At 38.5% G+C, this 8,520-nt stretch overlaps 1 pseudogene; it reads right to left on the reverse strand.

The window, feature by feature from the left end:
• Nucleotides 1-850: 850 nt before the first annotated feature.
• LOC102865418 overlaps nucleotides 851-8,520 on the reverse strand; it is a 16,212-nt pseudogene continuing 8,542 nt past the window's right edge.

Consider the following 8,520-nt stretch of genomic DNA (forward strand, 5'->3'; position numbering starts at 1 on the left):
TTGAGAAGTATGACAACTTATTTTTTTAATTCTTTCTCATGATTGTATTATCTATTTAAATTTATTTCCCATACAATTTTTAGTATCTATTTATAATAATTAAAAATAACTGAGGTTTTGAGAGGGAATTACACTGAAGCTGTAGAAGAGATTGGGGAATATTTTTATTTTACCATTATTAAAGCTTCCAGTCCATGAAGAAAAGAGGTCTTCTAAAATTCTTATAAGGATTTTTTTTCTTAGTCGTAAGTGCAATTCTTTTGTTAGATGTTCCTAAGCAGTTAATACCTTTGATATGATTGTAAATAGCATCATCTTAATTTCATTTTCTGATTGTTCATTGAGTTGAATGGATTTTTTTTTTATTTTGTGCATTTTATAATCTTACTCAACTAACTTTTTAGTTGTAATAATTTGATTGTTTCTTTTTTAAATTATTCTGGCGCCTCATTTATTACCAAAGGTTACCAAGGACCTACTATAATAATGGCTCTCACTGTGAAATAGCATTCTTTGTATAGGATCAAGAATACAGAACTCTTCAAGTTTTCTTTTGAAGAGGTAGTAGAATCCAAGGAAACAAGAGGAGACAAATTGGAGGTTATGTTTACTATTTAGCACCATAATTCAGTCGTAGGCTTTTGCAAACAACTGGGAGAAGGGTGGAAAGAGAGAGCCTGTGGGGATGTGGAGGCAGCTCGTCATCAGCATCCACCATTTGTACTTTAAGGCAACTCCGGATCCAGCAGAGAGGAACCTCGCTGAGGCTGTGATGATCACACTTTCTTGGCTTGAGGTTGAAGAGGCTCTGGGGAGCAAGGGCTCATGATCCATGGGCAGCAAGGGGTCTTCAAGAACTAGCTGGCGGCTTCTTGACATCCACGTCCTTGTTAATGTTCTGAAGTTTTTTTGGCCAGGTTTGATATCTTGTAGTTCTGAGCCAGATACATTTCAATATTTCCAAAAGTAAATCTAAACAGGAACTGGAGTGTGATATCAGCAGAGAGGGGGCGACGTGACAAGAGCCACCTTGTAATAGTTTCTGTTGTGGTAGTTTGTTTTGATGTGTGTGTATATGAAGTTTTACTATATGCAAGATCATGCCATCTGCACTTAGTGATAATTTTAATTCTTTCATGCCAATCAGAATAAGTTATATTTCTTTTTACTGTCTAATCTCCTTGTATAGAACTTTCAGTACAATGTCAAAGAGATGTAGTAAGATGAAATAGTGATGTTCCTTTGAAATGTGCTCTTGTGTGTGTATTAGTATATTGAAACTCTAAACATACAATGTTGTGTTACAGCGAGTTTTTCTTGTGACACAAGAATCAAGAAATATCCAAATATTCTGGGATATTTCTTGATTCTTGTGTCACAAGAAAAAAAGAATCAAAGATTATCACCACTGGACCAATTGGCAGCATCAGGATGGGTGGTGAAGAGATTGAGATTGTACACAGCTTTAGTTTGCTTGGCTCCACTGTCAACAGTCTTGGCACCAGCAGCCAGGAAATTAAAAGGCACATTGCCATGGGAAAGTCTGCTGTTAGGGACCTCTCCAAAGTACTGAAGAGCAATGGTGTCTCTCTGGAGACTAAGGTGAATCTGATACAGGCCATGGTCTTCGCAATCACTTGTTATGCATCAGAGAGTTGGAAAATGACCAAGGAGGATAAAAGGAGAATTGATGCCTTTGAGCTGTAGAGCTGGAGAAGAGTATTGAGAATACCATGGACTACTAGGAGAACAAACAGATTTGTCCTGGAAAGTGTTAAACCGGGTGGCTCCTTGGAGGCAAGGATTCTGAGGCTCCGTCTAACATACTTTGGACATGTTGTGAAGAGAGACCGATCCTTGGAGAAGGACATCATGCTTGGTAGGGTGGAGGGACGGCGCAGGAGGGGAAGGCCCTCTATAAGGTGGATTGATTCAGTGACTAGGGTAATCAGGATGGGAGTGTCAGAGACAGTGCGACTGGCACAGGAAAGAGCAGAGTTTAGGGCTGTTGTACATAGTACAACATGAGTAGCAAGCGACTCAACGGCACATAACAACAACAACAACAACAACAACAACAACAACAAACAATTTTGGTTATCATCCACTAGCAGCTAGAAATTACCAGTTGTACATTATATTTATGTACAAGTTCTGTGGAGGAGCACAAGAGGGCCGTTTCATTCACTGACTGCTTCCATTTTGAAAATGGTAAGTAAAGAAAATGTTTAACTAGGATTAAGAGAAATTGTCTGCATTTTATGCTCCATGAAGGGCATTTCCCCCGTTAAGAACAGCTCATTATTAAATCCAGTGTTATTTTAATTTTGTTTCAAGTTTACTAGCACTTTGTGAGGCAAGACAATGAGCTGGCCATTATTTATAACTTTACTTCTTGAGATAAATGCATTCTGAGTTTCAAATAGCCAATTTACAAAGCAACTCAGGAACAAACCCTGTATGCAAATCCAGTATTGCTTGTATTTGGTGCTTGTAGAGTAAATTTGTTATGACCTAAAATTGACCATATTAGTACCACCGAGCAATAATATAGTCTGTGCAGAGAAATAGAAAATTTTTGTTTCAGTGTTTATTCACATAGAATAGAGCTCCATGAACTGTGATAAATGTTGATAGTTATAGAAAAACTTCAGATCTTTTGTTCATAGTGTTGCTATGAGTCATGCTCAATTCAAAGGTAATCAACAACAACAGATGATTATGTATAAATCTTTTTGTCCTTGTTGTAAATTTTTGTTCTAGATCATAGGAAGGCTAGCAGTAATATCCGTATTGTAGTTGTTTGGCATCATGTAGGTGCCTCTAAGTCATAACAATCCTGCACTAGATTAAAACCCTGCCCAATCTTCCATCATTTTCACAAACTTTGCCATTGTTCTTCAGCCCATTATTGCAGTCAGTGTGTTAATTTATCTCCTTGACAGTTTTTGTTTTTCTTCTCTGATTCCAGGGTGATGTCCTTTTCCAGGGACTACCTCCTACTGACAATGTACCTGAAATACGTTGCATGAAATTTCTAAAAGAGCATCTAGGTTTCAAATCATCAAAGACATATTTGTTTGTTGTCTTGGAAGCCCATGATATATACTCAATATTCTTTGTCAATGCCACAATTCAAAGACATCAAATCTTCTTTGTTCTTCCTTGTTTATGGCCTAACTCTAAAAGCATATGTAGAAATTGAAAATCCATGACTTGGATCAAGCGCACTTTAAACTAGAGAAGGAAGGATAACAAATAGTAGATACGAAAGTTGGTGTCTCTATCAGGGATTTCTTTACTGACTCTTTCAGCTTGGACTTAGGCTAAGAATTTGAAATTCTAGTTTAAACTGAACCAGAATCTACTTTTTTAACCAGTTGTCACCTGAGTCTTGTATCTCTGAAACACTAGCTGCTCTTTCTAGATGTGTTGTCTAGTATAGGCTGAGAAAGAGCCAGCCTGTCTTTGAGCTTGAGAAAAGAAGGACAAAGATAAAGTGAACTGATTATATTGCCTATAGTTTATAGGGAGCTCTGATAGCCTAGTGACAAGAAGCTGTGCTGTAATCCCGAGGACATGTGGTTCGAGGCTACCAGCTGCTGTATCAGAGAAGGATAGGCAATCTCTTCCCATGAGATTAACTGCCTCTGAAGACCCACTGGAGGGTCACTATGGGTCGATCTGACTCGACAATACCAAATAACAACAACAACAACAGTATATATGAGTGATCAAAAACCAGACCAAATGCTTGTGCATGTTTATTTTACCCAATGTTCTATAAAGATGATTGCGCAACATCAATATTATACCCACTAGTATGGTCAGCTGCCTCGTGGGAGAAAGATGAACATTTTTATCCTTTGTGGTTACAGCCTATGAAAACCTACTGGAGGGTGAGCTGTGACTCATAAGCAATGAGTTTGAATTGTTGGTTTTATTGTTTTATTTTTAGAAGAGCAGTTTTGTGAGTGGTTTTGATCAGGGAATGTGATAATCTTGTGTAATTGGGTGGAAGCACTAGAAAAATGGCTATGAGCTAGATATTAACTTTCTGGATATTTCTAAAGGAGAACTTAACTAGGTGAAGTTGTGTGTAAATTTGACTGGACCATTATCTCTGGTTTGGCAGTTATAACACAGTTTGATTGGTTGTAAAATGTAGTCAACCTTCACTACGAACTTTGATATGAGGTAATTGACTCCATAATAAGTTCTGCTGTAAGCTGCCCATCAGTTCATATAGAGTATCCTTGATGATATGACTTGCATCAAATATATGAATATAAATAAAAATAGATAAATAAAGATAAGGATATATGTAAATATGTATGCAAATAAAAAATAAATATATGTAAATATAAATAATTAAATAAATATTCTGGCAAAAATTTCTTTTTGCTCATTCTAGATCTGGCATTCTGATTCCATCATCTGACTTGATTCTTGGAATTTGAACCAGCATCTTATTATACTGTCTGCAAATTTTGGGTTCATTAGTCTCTATGATGGGCTTAAAGTAAGATTCATCAACAATCTGGGTTATGTAGATTGCACAAGTTTACTTGCAATAAGTTAAGGGGATTTGAACAGTTACTGAAGATCAAAGAATCTAGTCTTATATTATACCTTAATGTTAAGGAAACAAAAATCTTAGCAATCGCACCAAGAGATAACATTAATTACAAATATATTTTTTAATAATTTAATATTTATTAAGTGTAATATTTATATTTAAAAGAATATAATTAATAACATATTATTAACTATAACAGGTAACATGATAAGTAGAGAAAAGTTGTCAATTATATACTTATATGAGTTACCTGGATTTAGTTATCATCAATCAGCTATGGCCTGGAAGCCTCTTGTTTAAGTCAGTCAGAACCTGGTAGGTGGGCCTTTGTGTTTAAAAGTCAGTTGGACCCTGTCTAAGCCTCCAGTTTGGAAGCTCATGCATGAAGCACTTAGATTCTGGAAGGTAGGTTCTCTTGACTTTATTGGAAGTGGGTGTAAACTGGTTACTTAAAAAAAAAATCATGAGCCTCTTGTTTAAGTGAATTAAGACCTGATGGTGGTGGGGTTTGGGGAGGGGGGGGATTGTGTACCATTGAGGGAGTTTTTCTTTTGCTTTTCAAGGAGAGGAGCAAATGGGGGGGGGGGGGGGGGGGGGTTTGTGCGGGGAGAAGGGTGCAACAATGAATGGAATCCCAAAATCTCTGTAGATGTTCATTGAAATGAAAAATAAACAACCTAAAAAAAAAAAAAAAAGACCTGATGGGAAGGTCTTTGTAGTTAAAATTTGGTTTTGCCCTCTGGCCTGCTGTTAATTGTGTTTGGGAAGAACATTGTTCTAAGTGGGTATAGCACTGATCTGTCAGTTTGAGGTACTAAAATAACGTGGGTTGCTGTGATACTGAAAGCTCTACTACTGATGTGTCAAATGTCATAATGGTTACCCATGGTGGACAGGGTTTAGTAGAGCTCCCTGATTAAGACTGTCTTGGAAGCAGGATTGGCATCCACTTCTTAAGCAACAGGCCTTCGGAAACTCTATGAACATTAGAGAAATGTCAGTAGTTATAAAACAGGGTTCAGATCTTTTGTTCATAGGGTCACTATGAGTCATACTTGACTTGAGGGCACTTAACAAAAACAATTTCATTTTACTTGGTTCAATAATCACCACCCATGGAAATAGCAATTAAGAAATAAAAAGGTGAATTACATTAGGGAGCTTTGGTGGCCTAGTGGCAAGAAGCTGCACTGTAATCTTGAAGGCACATGGTTCGAGGCTACCACTTGCTCCATGGGAGAAGGATGGGCAATCTCTTCTTGTGCAATTAACTGCCTCTGAAAACCTGCCAGAGGGTCAGCTGTGGGTGTGTTCTGACTCGAGACAGTGAACAACAATAATAACAATTACATTGGACAGATCTGCTGTCAAGACCCTCTTTAAAGTACAAAGAAGCCTTCCTGAATGGTTGTACCATTTTATAATCCCACCAACAATATGAATTTCTTTCTCTCCACATCCTTTCCAACATCTGTCACTTGCTGTCCTGTTAAACTTTGCCATTTTTACTGGAGTGAGATGGTACCTCATTGTGGCTTTGATTTGCATCTCTCTTATTGCCAGTGATTTGGAGCATTTCTTCATGTTTCTGCTTGCCATTTGTATATATTCCTCTGGGAAAATTCTTTCTATGTCTTTTGCCCATTTTTTTATTGCGTTATCAGTTTTTTTCTTGTGGAGGTCTGGTAGTATTCTGTAAACTTTTGTTAAAAGACTCTTGCCTGAGATGGTATCAAATATTTGTTTCCATTCTGTAGGTTTTCTTTTCACCATGTTGGAAAAAGGGTTTGATGCATACATGGATTTAATCTTTAGAAGATCCCAAGCATCAATTTTATCCTCTTCAGATCGTGCATTTCTGGTTTGGCACTTCCGCAAAAAGCTGAACAACAATAACAACAATTATTCCATATGACCGAGCTATTCCACTATTTGGCATATAGCCTGAGAAAATAAGAACTGAGGCACAAACTGAGATTTGTACACCAATGTTCATAACAGCATTATTCACCATCGCAAGAACATGGAAACAGCCCAAATGTCCAACGACAAAGGAATGGATTGAGAAATTATGATACATTCACACAATGGAATACTATGCATCATGCAGGAACAATGAGTTTGTAAATTATTACCTAACTTGGGAGGAAGTGGAGAGCATTATACTGGGTGAAAGAACTCAGTCCTACAAGGATAAATATTGTATAAAACTACTATTTTAGAATGAGTATAAGGATCCAAGAGGGTGGGAGAGGTTGGAAGCAGACAGATGAAGATGTACAGGGTGAGGGGAGGACTGACCATGGGGTTGTGCAATTTGATGGGGGCAGGGTGAGGGAAATAAAAAGAGTTTGTTTTTAAAAACAACATATTAGAATTTTGTAAATAAACTAGTAGGAAAAACACACGCAAAGAAGCAAGAATGTCAGTTCAGAGACTAAGGTGTTCCTGACAAGCCATGGTGTTTTCAATTGCTTCAAATACTTATTAAAATTGGATGATGAATGAAGAAGACAGGAGAAGAATTGGAACTGTGTGGTGGTTGGCAAAGAATATTGAATATACCACAGGGTGTCTGAACAAATAAATCTGTCTTGGAGGAAGTGCAGCAAGGGTTTGCCATAGAAACAAAGATAATGAAATTTATTCTCACATAACTGGGGTACATTGTCAGCAGAAGCTTAACCATGAAAAAAAAGACATAGTTGGAAAAGTACTGTGTCAGAGAAAGAAAAGAGTACCTCAAGTAGATGATTGATACAGTGACTGCAATGATGAACTCAAAAAGATGTAGGGATAGTGCAGGATTTGGCAAGGTTTCAGTTGTACAGAGGATTGATAGCAGTCAGAGTTAATTGTTGTAGTCACCTATCCAGTGACACCAGAGGAAAGAACAATGCTACAAGCTCTTTTGCAGTACTGACAAGAGACCACAGCCTCTCAAGGGTTGTTGTTGTTGTTATATGCCCTCAAGTCGCTTGTGACTCATAGCGACCCTATGAACAAAAACACTAAACTCTACTTTGTCCTGTACCAATCTCACTGTCTCCGATACATCCATACCGATTACCCCAGTCACTGAATCAATCCACCTCATAGAGGGCCTTCCCCTCCTGTGCTGTCCCTCCACCCTCCCAAGCATGATGTCCCTCTCCAAGGACCGGTCTCTCCTCACAACATGTCCAAAGTATGTTAGACGCAGCCCCAGAATCCTTGCCTCCAAGGAGCAGCCTGGTTTAATCCTCTCTAGGATGAATCTGTTTGTTTTCCTAGCAGTCCATGGTGCTCTCAATACTCTTCTCCAGCACCACAGCTCAAAGGCATCACTTTTCCTTCTATCCTCCCTAGTCCAACTCTCTGAGGCATAACAAGTGATTGCAAAGACCATGGTCTATATTAGACGCACCTTAGTCTCCAGAGAGACACCATTGCTCTTCAGTACTTTGGAGAGGTCCCTAACAGCAGACTTTCCCATTACAATATGTCTTTTCATTTCCTGGCTACTGGTGCCAAGAGTGTTGACTGGGAAGGCAAGCCGACTAAAACAGAGAGCAATCTCAATCTCTTCACCATCTATCCTGATGCTACTAATTGGTCCAGTGGTGGGAATCTTTGTCTTCTTGACATTGAGCCTCAATCTATATTGGAGGCTGCAGTCCTTGACCCTCTGCAACAAGCGCTTCAGGTCCTCCCCAATTTCAGCAAGCAGGGTGTGTCATCTGCATAAGGGTGTGCCATCTGCATAACGTAGATTGTTGAAAGATCTTCCACCAATCCTGATGCCCCTTTTCTCCTCATAGAGCCCAGCCTCCCAGATAATCTGTTCTGCATATAGCTCGAAAAGTTATAAAGACAGGACACATTTTCTGGCATATGCCCTTCCCAATTTTGAATCATGCAGTGTTTCCTTGCTCTATTTTGACGACTGCCTCTTGGCCCAA

The sequence above is a fragment of the Elephantulus edwardii genome, unplaced genomic scaffold (genome assembly GCF_000299155.1).
Source record: "Elephantulus edwardii isolate Elephantulus edwardi_28Jun2011 unplaced genomic scaffold, EleEdw1.0 scaffold00085, whole genome shotgun sequence".
Classification (NCBI taxonomy): Eukaryota; Metazoa; Chordata; class Mammalia; order Macroscelidea; family Macroscelididae; genus Elephantulus; species Elephantulus edwardii.